This window comes from Dipodomys ordii, unplaced genomic scaffold (genome assembly GCF_000151885.1).
Source record: "Dipodomys ordii isolate 6190 unplaced genomic scaffold, Dord_2.0 Scaffold178, whole genome shotgun sequence".
NCBI lineage: Eukaryota > Metazoa > Chordata > Mammalia > Rodentia > Heteromyidae > Dipodomys > Dipodomys ordii.
This window is the reverse complement of record NW_012267394.1, coordinates 2723979-2737021: the sequence shown is the minus strand read 5'-3', so window position 1 is coordinate 2737021 and position 13043 is coordinate 2723979. Positions and strand designations below refer to the sequence as shown.

General features: G+C 36.0%; 1 pseudogene; it reads left to right on the top strand.

Annotated features, from left to right (window-relative positions):
* The first annotated feature begins 6795 nt into the window (after positions 1 to 6795).
* On the top strand, positions 6796 to 7908 carry LOC105998964 (annotated as a pseudogene).
* The last annotated feature ends 5135 nt before the right edge of the window (positions 7909 to 13043 follow it).

Sequence of the window (13043 nt, the reverse complement as noted above, 5' to 3'; positions counted from 1 at the left end):
ATCAGTTTTTGAGTAGCTTCCTCATGCTTATAATATTCCTGTATAAACTTCTGGGATGCCTCCTCTCCCTCCCTATCACGCTCATACAGAGTCCTTTGTAAGTTTTCAAACTTCTCATTTATCATGTTTGCCAGCAGTGTTTTTAGAGCTATTTGGGAACTCTCCTCTGGATTATTCATTATCTGTTCTGACCCCTGATTATCAAGATTGGGAATTGAGATATCCGGATTTGCCATTTTCTTGTGTTTTTCCTGCTTTCTCTGCCCATTTGAGATGAAAATAGCACCAGTTTTGTGCTAGAACACTATGTTAAGGCAACCATCAACCAAAGTTTGCATTTGTACAGTCAATATTCTACAGGTACAATCTAGTTCAACAGATACATCTATTCCATATCAAACAACTATATGTTAATGGGCTTCGAACCCCACAGAAGAATTTGGAAAACCAGAAATTATTAGGTTTAGGGAGAGATGTGGGTAAAAAATAGGAATAGATTGGTGTTGTGAGGCACAGGGAGAGTTAACTATGTCCTAATCTCAATGCAGGAAATAGATTGGGTAGGATGCAAGTAGAGAGAGAGAGAAAAAGAAGAAAGGGAAAGGGAAATGAAAAGAGACCAGAAAAAAATAGAAGCATAAAAATTAATGTTATTATGGAGATTAAGAGACAATCTATTTAGAGAGGAATGTGAGTATATTGAGAAAAGGGGAGGGACATAGAGGAGATGTTAAAAACTTAAAAATGCTTAAAATATTATATAGGTATAAAGATGTAGTACTGCTATTAAGGAATTTAAGTCTCAGAGGTTTTGAATTGAGTAATTAATTTGTGGATTAAGTGTGTGCACAATTGGGTATAGGGTCTACTAGTTAACTACGGGTTTATCTGAGGATGTGCAGGACAAGAGTTAAGTCACATAATGAAGAACAAAAGAGAGGGAAAGGTGAAAAGGATCAGAAAGGGAGAAAAAAGATCAGAAGTTCAGTAGAGCTAAACAAAAAACAAAAAGATAATTAAAAAAGAAAGAAAAAGAGGAAGAAGACAAGAAAAGAAAGGTAAACACACATTCACGTATTCCTAAAATAAAAATTATGAGAGGGAAAAAAATAGTTACTGGAAGACAATTTTTTTTCAAAAAATGCAAAAATTAAAGATTAATAAAAGTTTTAGAAAAGAAAATTTTTATATATATATAAGGTATCAAAAAAAAGAAGAAAAAGAAAAAAAAGTTATTTGATTTTTTTTTTATTTTTTTGGGAGGGGTGAGAAGAATCCTGTATCTCCCTTGTGCCTGTGACCAGCCTCTTGTTGGAGTCTCTGGTCTGCTTGAGGTCCTGTGGCTTGATTGGTTTCTTAAGTCAGTTTGTTCAAAGAGGCAGGAAAATGCTCTGCTTTACCCAAGATTTTGAGATCCCCCTCCCAGGTTAGTTTAATGGGAGGGTGATCTGCTTTGAGAATCCCAAAAGAGGGGGATGCAGTGGTGAGGCTAGGTTCTGGGTAGAGTTGAGACCTTTCAACAAACAGCAGCTTTTCCCTGGGGCTATTTTGTGAAGACCTCACAGAGCCCAGCCTGGAGCCATTCTCAGGGTTTCTGTTTTTCAATTGATTGTGGAGGCTGCTAGAGGGAGGGGCAGCCCCTGGCTCTGGTTACCCAGTGGGGAAAGCCACTCCAATGGCTGGCGTCTGAGCTGGGTGACTTTTCCCTGGATGGAGCTGAGTCTGGCAGGTCACTTCGCCGTTAAGTTCTTGTGACCTGCTAAATGACTCGTTTTATTCCAAGGCCTGAATTGGAGCTACCAGCTCCTCCGAGCTTTGTCGGTATCCAAGATGGAGATCACCGGTGCTGGGGTGGGAGGGGTGGCCTTCCCTCCTCTGCACCCTGAGAAGGAGTGAGGAAGTCGGGCTTCTACTCATGCCGAGTCTTGGTTCTTGGGTCGTCTCTGGTCTGCACACTGCAGGATGAAGATGTCCGCTCCTTGTCGGTTCTTGCTGGTGTTGAGTAGAATCCACTCGCCCATTGTGTCTGACTCCTTTGTCCCGGGCTCTCTGTGACTCAGGTATGGCTGCTGCTGCCGCCGCGACCCTGCCGCCGCCGCGGCGGTTGCTGGCAAGCGCTCAGATGTGTCTCCTTCCCAAATTTTCTTAATAGATTCCCACAAACACAACAAATGAAGAAACGTTGGACAAATTGTATTGCATGAAATTGCAGAGCTTCTGCATGGCAAAGAACATAGCTAGCAAGATCAATAGAAAGCCCACCAATTGGGAGATGATCTTCACTAGCCGTATAACCGACAAGAGTCTTATATGTAAAATATACCTAGAACTCAAGAAATTAAATCCCCCAACAACAAATCTTCAAAGAAACAACTGCCCAATAAATAAATGGGCTAAAGACTTAAAGAGAAAGTTCTCTGAAGAGGAAAGAAGGATGACCAATAGACACATGAAGAAATGCTCAACCTCTTTAGCCATAAAAGAAATTCAAATGACAACAACATTGAGATACCACCTCACTCCAGTTAGAATGGCTAAAATCAAGAACTGTAATAACAACAGATGCTGGAGGAGATGCTGCATTGTTGGTGGGAGTGTAAACTTGTTCAACCACTTTGGAAAGCATTGTGGAGGTTCCTCAAAAGATTCCACATAGAGCTCCCCTATGACCCAGCAATCCCAATTTTGGGCATTTACCTAAATGTTCACACTAAATCTACCTGCACGACTATGTTTATTGCAGCTTTATTTACTATAGCTAACCAACCCAGATGTCCCTCTGTAGATGAATAGATCAAGAATATGTGGTATATATACACAATGGGATTCTATGCCTCCATCAGAAAGAATGACATTTCCCCATTTGTTAGGAAATGGAAAGGCTTGGAAAAAAATTACATTAAGTCAATTAAGCCAGGCCCAAAGAAACATAGGTCCCATGGTTTCCCTTATTTGTAATATCTAGTATATGTCTGAATCAAGCAGAAAAGTTCAGGTAAGTTGATGTTAGGGAAATGAACCCTAAGATATGTATTCAATTTTTTTCTTTCATGCGATTGTTTCTAACACATTTATAAGATTATTTCTTTGTTGCTTTTTATGTCTCTCCCCCATGGTATAACCCCTGCTTTCACTGTATTTGATATCGGTATAATTTGTGGAGGGGCAGGGGAAAAACAAATCGTTTAACTAGGGATACAGGTGGAACCATTGCAACAATGAGATATTCAAGTCGTTATTTCGAAAACGGACTTTACAAGTTGGGTGTGGGGGTGTGTGGGGTGGATTATGTGGGGGTGGGGGAGGATGGGAATGGATGAGAAGGGGAAACAAAGGAGGAGGCTACAATGCTTGATAAGAAATCTACTCATTATCTTGCACATGTAATTGTAACCCTTCTGTACAGTATTTTCACAATAAAACAATTAAACAGCATGATATTGTTATAAGGGCTGACACAACACACAGTTTAATGGAGTAGAATAGAAAATGTAGAGATCGATCATCTAATATACAGACAACTACTTTTCAACAAAGGCAAAGAAATAAACTAACTTTGGAAAAAGAAAAGTCTTTTCAATAAATGATGCTGGGAAATCAAGTAAACTACTACCTTTCATCATAAAATATCTCAGTGTTTGACTATTTAGAGCTCACAGAGCAGTGGGGAAATCAAGGCCTATTGTGCAGTACTGTGGTTTGAACTCAGTACCTCAAGATCTCACTTGGCTTTTTCACTGAAGTTTAGTGCTCCTTCACTTCCAGATTTTTCTGGTTATTTGGAAATAAGAGTCTCATAAAAATGTTTTTCCAAGGCTGGCTTTTGACTATACTCCTCAGAACTCTGCCTCTTGCATTTTTAGGAGAACTGGTATAAGCCATAAGTGTGTAGAAAAGGGAGCTCATAAACAAGAACTTTGGTAAAGATGTATACAAAGGATGTGTTCACAAAGAAGAGACAATTTGAGGAAACTATAAAAGTTAACAGATGGAATGGAATGGAAGTTGAAGGGGCAGAAAATTAAACCATTTGGGAAGAACACTGAGAACAAAGCAAGGCACAAAAACATGGACAAGCATCTAAATTTTAGGAGCAGGAAAGGCTTCAATAATTTAGGATTCATGTGAGAGCTAGGGATGCTTGCTAATGGTTGTAGTTTTACGTTTGTGAATTAATTCATTTTACCTGAATTTTAATTTTAATATCAATGTTTTCATTTGCACAAAAATATTATTATAGCTTTGAGTCACATACCACAAAATACGGTTAATTTATTAAAGTCATAAGGAAAAGAATCATTGAGAGAATTAAATATCCAAATTTCTTCACTTGCAATTTTAAAATAAAGCCGGTTATGAGTGGTTCACAACTGAAATCTTAGCTACTTAGGAGACTGAGATCTATAAAATTGTGGTTTATGGCCAGCCTGAGAGGAAATAGATATGAGATTCCAGCTCCAAAAGTAACACTTAAAAAGCCAGGCTAAAGAAATGGTTCAAGTGGTAGAGTATCATCTGAACAACAAACTAAGCAAGTGAGAGGACCAGAGTTCAAAAGCCTCAGAGTAGCATAAACAAGCACTGTGAGCAAGTATAAGGAAGACAAGATGCCTATGCCAGATCCTTTTATGGGCTGGAGTTTTATGTATTAAAAAAGGTCTGTGGTGGCCCAGAAATGTGATTTTTGAGCTGATTAACACATTGATGGCTGGACTGCAGAGAGTTACCTGTAGTCTGATAGTCAGAAAAGATGATAAAATTAAGCTTCCAGTGCTACTTTACTCCATGTGGACTGGACATAATAAGCACTAAACATTAAGACCCTGATTTCTAATTTTTAACAAGACAATTATTTTAAGAAATGCAAGATTTCCTAAAGATGTTTCAACAAAATAATATTCTTCTTGAACAAACTGATCCATAGACTCTTACCTAGGTATTGATAGGCCATTTTTTTCCTACTCGTATCGCATAAAATTTTACAATTTTCATAATAACTTTGAACTTGTCCTGAAGCTGATGAAGGAAACACCTGAGAGATCAGAGGCAGCAGCAAAAGCAGCATAGTGGCTGAGGTGTGCACTGAAAACATCAAACTATGATCGGCGTTTTAGGTTGATCTTCTTTTTGTTTCCAAATTATGATCAAAACATAATCTATCAATTTGTAGAGAGAAATAACTGGATATTGCCAACTATAGGACTGTTACCTTAAAAATGAGTACTTGCAGAAATTCTTTGAGTGGAATGAAGCATATAGCCATAAGATACACTATTCAGCAGTGAAACCCACTAGACACTATGTTGGAAATGAACTATACAACTTGGGGGAAGGGAAGTCTGGAAGGGAAAAATTGGGAGATAATGAGAGAGAGTGTTGACACTGTTGAAAAGGAATTTTACTTATGGTAACCCTTATGTGCATTACCTTTACAATAAAAATTTAAAAATCTAAAAAATTAAAAATTAAAAACTTAAAAAAAAATCTCTTCCAAGAACTAATATTTGAGTGAGGGAGAGATACATGCAAATTCCTACATTGTGTCTGATGGCTAATGACCAGGCTAGGAATAGCATTCAAATTGAACTTTAGCCTTCTGACATGGGAGAGGTTAATATTATAGCCAGTTCAGTAGTACGGTCAATTGTGATGTTTACTCACTCATCATACAAAAAATGAGAACTGCAAATGACTATAAAAATCTTTTTAGACATTTTCCTGATGCAGAAATATTGTCTAATCATATAGCACAATCAAAGCTAGCAAATATCAAAGAAGTGTTCAAACAAAATGAGATAAAGCTATGCATTTAAATATCATTTAGTCACAAAAAGAATAAGACACATATACCACAAAATAAACAAATATGGAAACATATACATTAATAAATTATGGAGAAAAGGCCATATATAGTACAACTTGGATGGTTGAGGAAAAATGAGGAACAGCTTCTTAAAAGTTTATTTTGGGGGGAAAGAGAACATGTGTTCTAAATTTGAATTTGGTAATGACTAAACAATCCTACGTTATTAGGAAGATGAGTTGTATGATATGTAAATAAATCTCCACAAAGCTGTGATTTTAATATGTTTTATTAGCTGAGTGCAGGTGGCTCATGCTTGCCATACTACCTATATGGGAGGCTGAGACCTGAGGATCATGCTTAAAGCCAGCCAGAGCAGTAAAAATCTGTAAGACTATCACTTCCAATTAAACACCAAAAATCCAGAAATAGAGCTGAGGCTCAACTAGTAGAGTACCAGCCTTGAGCTGAAAAGCTTAGGGGTAGCACCTAAGCCCTGAGTATAGGCCCCAGGACTGGTCCTAAACAAAAGGGGAAAAAAGGAAAATAAAAAAGGTCTATTAGATCTCATTAGCATATCATACAAACCATAGGAATTTGCTCTCCGTATAGCATGTTATAATTCTTCCATTTTTCCCCATTCTTGCCCCCTACAAATTACCTGAAGGGTGTAAAAACTTAGGGACTGCTTAGACATTCACGGCTCCTTTTGGAAAGAACAAATGGTTTCAACAATATTTTGTGGAAAAATAATCTGAAAGCAAAGCAAAAAGAGTAGAAGTTGCTGTCTTTTTTAGACAAACTCCGGTTGCTGCGCTAGATCCATAGCAACCAAGCTCCATATCTAAGATTACTTTTGTGACGTTCTTTTAACCTTGGACTACGTATTATGACGTCCATTTCTGTATCTATCCTCTTTACTACTTTTGTCAGTTGAGCCTCTGCTATGTATGTATTTTGCCGGTGGTGAAGTTGCCTCCCACTCAACTCCCATGGATAAGACCAATTTTGTCCTGAATTTCAGTGATGATGATGAAGAAAAATTCCTTGAAGGGTACTGTATTGAGGCCAGCAATTCTCAGAGAGACGACAGTAAAATGTTCATCGGAGGAGTCTCTCATAGTATCAGAAAGAGAGGCCTCCTTGAATATTTAGCTCAGTTTGGCGAGATCATCGACTTTGTGATAAAAACTGACCGTAGAACTGGACTATCGAGGGGGTTTGGATTTGTACTTTTCAAAGACAATGACAGCGTTGAAAAGGTGCTCCAAGTAAAACAGCACCTTGTGGATAGCAAGAATATTGAACTTAAAAGAGCAAAACCCATAGAATCTCTATTCCTCCTCAAAAAGATTTTTGTGGGTGGGTTGAACCCACATATGTCTGAACAAAGAATCAGAGGATACTTTGGAACATTTGGAAACATTGAGACTATTGAGCGACCATTGTGTCCTTATACAAATAAAAAACGAGCTTTCTGTTTTATCACGTACATGGAGAAGGCCCCAGTAATCAAGCTGTTAGAAAGGAGGTATCATCTCATTGGGGCCAGCCGTTGTGAAGTTAAAATGGTAAGTTCAAAAGAGTATTCCAAGTTCCACATCATGGAGGCACGAAATATTTCATTAGGAGGCAGCCACCATAGCAGCCACAAAAGCCGATCTAAGCCAGATCCTCAAGGAGCAAATGTAAATATTAAAAAACCAAATGTCAATCCTGCTGGGGAAAGCTCATATTTTTTGTCGACAAACCAGAAAGTTCCTATGGAGAGCTACAATTATTTGAGAGCACTCTGGTATGTTCCCTGGTCAAACGAAGATGTCTTTGAAGCAAAACCATATACTTTCTGGGGGAACCTAAACATTTTCTCACAAAACAAATATGATTCTGATGAAAAACAGCATGCTTCTGATACTAACCAATATATGTGTAATGTAAACCAAAGTACCTCTGAGGCAAACTTATATGCTTTCAATGTAAGCCAATATGCTTCCATGGAAAATCCATATACTTCATGGACAAACCAATACATTTTTCAAGCAAAACAATATGCTCTCTGCAAAAATCAAAATGCTTTCAGGGAAAATCATATATTTTGGAGGTAAGAAAAAAATCTTTTCAGAGAAAGTCATAATGTCTGTGAAATTCAAAATATTTAACATTTTCTTTCATATATGGAAGACTAGGTTTAGCTTATATATCTATAAGTAAATATATTGGGTGGTATGCAAGTGTATACAAATATATTAACAGAAAACAGTCATTTTAAGGGATATCTCAGTTTACTTAGAAAGACAAAATCAAAATTCAGCAAAATAAAAAACTACAAAATTGGTACTCAAAAGTTGTGGGGTGAGGTCAAGAGAAATGATGTAGATGAAAAGAGGGGGGAAATTCATATAAGAATCCAGTGTATGTTCTATATAACAAGAACGAGGGAAAAGTGGGGAGGGGAGAGGTGGGTAAGAAGGTTGAAAGAGGTGACATTGATCAAAATATATTCATAAACTGCTTTGTGAAATGTAAAATAATTCAAGATAAGCAAAAATTTAAAAAATTCATACCACATATAATGTTTTAACTGCAAACTACATTGCTTTCTTGGCAAATCAAAATGTTCAGGGGGTACTTTGTGGTAGTGGAGGCATTTCTTTCAGGCTTTTTCCTGTTTGGCTAATCTTCACTGAAGTACTTAATTTCATTAAAGATTTTTGTAATTTTCAGGATGTCTGCAGTTTTCAACCCATTTTTCCTAACCACAGTGGAGATTATTTGGTCAGATACTACCATGGGATTAATGATTTAAGACTTGAACTTACTAATAGAAATGTGCAAATAAACCATGATGTTATCTTTGTTCACAGTTACCTGGGAAATTATTAACCATTTTAAAGCCTGAGGAGGATGAGGTGCCATCAAAGAAATATTTTGACATCTAGTGAAAAGTTGAGCTATACCTGTGAAATTACTGAATGACTATTTTGGAAGAAGTTGCCACTGTTTCTTCCTCTACTCTTCAGTTGTTTTTTGTAGTGCCAATTCCTTATTGCCAAATTTTGACATAGTAGCTTCAAGATTGTAAGAACTTCAGCTTTTTCTTAAAGAAGTTAATATGTCTTTACAAATAAATACTCATCCACTTTATTTCTGAGTGGCTTCTATTTTGAGTTGGTGTTCGTTTTGCTTGCTTGTTTTGGTGAATGGAGTGTTGTAATTTTGGTCAACTAGCTTTTTTAAGATTTATGTATTTGAATTCTCCATACACGAATTCAGGAAAGGCAAATTTAAGGTTCCCATATATATGCATACACATATGTAACCAGTTTCTTCCTGTATTCATTCAGTATTTGCTAAGGGCTGTTTATAAGTCAGAAAATGCATTGGATACAGGACATTCAGAATCAATTTCAATCTTTAAAGAGACAGAAATTAACCAAGAAATACAGTACAATGTGGATAAGTAGTAAGTAAATAAAATCCTGAAAAGGATGGTGTATTAAAACATGCCTAAAGCAGATTGGGAGGGGAGCTTGTTTTAGAGGAGTGCAGAGGCATTTCCTATTTGGTAATGCTGAGGGAAGAATATGCCAAGGAGTTGAAAAAGTATAAAGTGCACTTTGGGAAGACAACAGAGGTTTTTGAGGATTGAAAACTGGTGTGTGTGTGTATAATGAGAGAGGGGAGGCAGGCATGGTCTTGACCATCCTTGCTGACAAAAATATAGTGAGTCGTAAATGTAAGATTTATATATCATGTTAAATTTTCTCATAAGCATATTTTCAAAATCAAAGACAATTTCACTTGTACATTGTATTCAATTTAGTATAACCAAACATACAATGTATAAAAGACATAAATATTAATAATGAAATATTTTTCTTCATTGCCTTCAAGTTATCAACACATGGGGACCTAGGATGCCTGAGACCCAAAGGGAGAAGAAACCCAAGCTGACAGAGGAAAGGGACTGAGACAGGACTGGGGTGGATCAAGGACTTCAATCTAATGAACAATATAACCTAATGTATATTTTCCTTTTATAAAGACATCTGAGCTCCAACATATGTGAAGTGGATATCAGTAGGTCCACATTGCATGCTGAAGAGAGGATTTCAATTTTTGTGGATTAATGAGAACTTACAAACTTTAAAAAGGATTTGATGGATATTAAAAACCAAGTATATGACTAACATTGAGAGAGTACTAGAATCTTGAAATCAATCTTTGCTTTCAGGTAATTTTTGGAAAGAAATGAAGACAAAGATGAAACCTACTAGCTAATGATTATAATATAGGGGTGAATTTGAATTTTTAGGAAAATTAAATTTACTCAGATTCCCTTGGACATTAATTAAAATGCAAATAACCCAAAGGCAAAAAATAATTTCACTTATATTTTTTATTCTTATCTAGCAGAGGATCTTGCCCATAATAGGAAGTTAAAAACAAATATTTAATGGAAACATAGGGGCAAAGTTGGTAAGTGCACATTACAAATAAAAAGATGAAGGAATAGAAGGCAATGTATGAAAAGTTTTTTTTTCTTTTTAATTTTTTTATCTTGAAGTAGTTCTACAAAGGGGTTGACATTTATCAAAGCAGTTTATGAGTACAATGTATCTCGACTAATATCACCCATTTCAACATTCTCACACATTCGTCTTACCCATTCATTCTCTCACTCTTCTCAATTTTATAGGATATACACTGGATTCTTGTCTGCTTTTGCCCACTCTTTTTATTTTTTATTTTGTAGTTTGATCGGTCGTGGGACTTGAATTGTGGGCCTGAGCAATTCAGGTCAAGTCAAGTTCTCTACCACGTGAGCAACAGTGCCACTTCTGCTCTTCTGGTGGTGAATTAGAGATAAGCATCTCACAGACTTTCTTGCCTGGGCTGGCTTTGAACCTCAATCCTTAGATCTGAGCCTCCTGGGTAGCTAGGATTACAAGTGTGAGCCACCAAAGCCCAGCTGCATTTTTCCACTATTCTTCTCTTCATTTCTCTACCTTTTTCCCTTTGACACCTGCTTCCTGTTTTATTTTGCTGAACTTTGGTTTTGGCTTTTTAAACTACTAAACTATTTGACATTTCCTTTGAATCTACTGTATTTCAGTTAATATATCTGTATATATTTGAATACCAATCAACATATTTATTTCTGAGTATATAAGCTAAAATGAGCTTCTACAAATAAGGGAGAATAAATGGATCTTCTATCACTCTGGTATTATCTGGGCTTGACTTACTTGTTTAAATATTCAAGCAAGTTTTGAGGTTTGATGATGGAAGAACTTTAAATGCAAAACAAATAAATATACTTTATTACTAGTAAAGCCAATATGGTAGGGATGGGATATATATGGGGAAAGAATGATGGAAGAGATGGCACTGACCAAGATGCAGTTTAAAAATGCATACAAAAAGCTGAAATGATATTGTAAGGAAGGACAGCAGGTGAGAGTGGATGAGTGAAAAAGGGATCAAGGAACAAACAAAAGAACACAATATACATATATGATAAAGGAAGTGGGAAATGTGAAATGAGTCTAGTGGAAGAGAACAGATGGAATGGGGGAGAATGATGGCAGGGATGACTCTTCTCAAGAAGCACTGGAGATTTAGATGGACACATTAAATTATATCACTCTTGTATAAGCTTTTGAAGTCAAGAAAAATAATTGAAATTGAAATTGAAAAACAAAATAAAACCACATTGAGTTCAAAGGCTAAAGATAGCAAGTGCTTGTGAGGATAGGAAGAAAAGGGACCCTATACACACTGTTGGTACAAATGTAAATTTGTATATCCACTATTGAAAATAGTTTTGAACATCCTCAAACAGTAAAAGTACAACTTCCATATGAGCTAGCTATTCCAGTCTGAAATAAAATCACAACAGCCAATACATGGAAATAATCTAAGTGGCAATTGATGAATGATTAAAGAATATGTGATATGATACCTATATACAAGGGAATGCTATTAAGTCATTTAAAAGGATGAGATGAGCCAGGCACCAGTGTCTCATTCCTAGCTACTCATGAGGCAGAGATCTGAGGATCAAAATTCTAAGCCAGCCTGGGCAGGAAAGTCCATGTGACTTATTTTCCATTAACCACTAGAAAAGCAAAAGTGGTGTTGTGGCTCAAAGTGGTAGAGAGCTAGCTTTGAGTGGGAAAAAAACTCAGTGTCCAGGCTCTAAGTTCAAGCCCCATGGCAAAAGAAAAGGATGAGAAGATGTTATTTGCAAAAAAAGATACATTGTACACATAAATGGATATGTTAAATTGAAACCTCTTCGTTTGACTATTTGAAAATAATAGAAAGGTGAAAAATTTAAGAATATGAAGACTAAATGAAATAATAAATGTGAAATTTCTCTGAAAACAAATGATCAAATATAGATATATTTATCTACATCTATATCTATCTGTATTTATCTACATCTATATCTATCTGTATATTTGTATACATATCTGAAAGTAGGCATATGTGGATATTTTGCTACTGACTGGCCCTTATATTCAACATCATCTTGAAAACAATAAATCAGCCTACTGATTTGATTAAAATATTGCTCTAAATAACATTTTCTAATTAGAAAAAATAAAATTTTCATGCTGTGTTGCCACAAAGCAAAAGGGAATTCTTAGGTAGCCTGAGAATTCATAAAACTGTATGATGTCATGCAGTAGTCAAAGTAAGTAAAATCATGAATTGTTCAAATGTTTGCAAACAACCTCATACTAATTTATCCTGAAGTATTATTTAGGTGAAAATCTGCTTAATTCACCAGAGTTAGCTAGTTGTATTCACGTGACTTTTGATTAAAAGCTCTAATTCCTGTACTTCCAGAAAATTAGCTACTGAACCAAAGAAAATATGTTTATGTGCATATGGGTTATTTGAACTAAGTAATTAACCAAGTAGACGTTCAGTCAGTTCAGAAACAGTGTAACAGATATTTTAATATTTAGGTTTTGTTCTATATTCTGATTCCAATTTTAGAAATAATGTTTTACTTTCTCAGTTCCAGCTGGTATATCAGTTGTTTGAGTTTTAGATAAAAGGAGAGAAGAGAGTTCACTGGAAAAAGTAGGATTATTTAAGATTTACATATATTGGACACATTTAGAAAATTTGCTTAAATTCATTATTTTTCTTTGGGAGGCTGAGTTCATCATCAGTTCAAAGTTCCTCTTGTGGTTACACATTTTAATTGCTATCAATTAGGTTA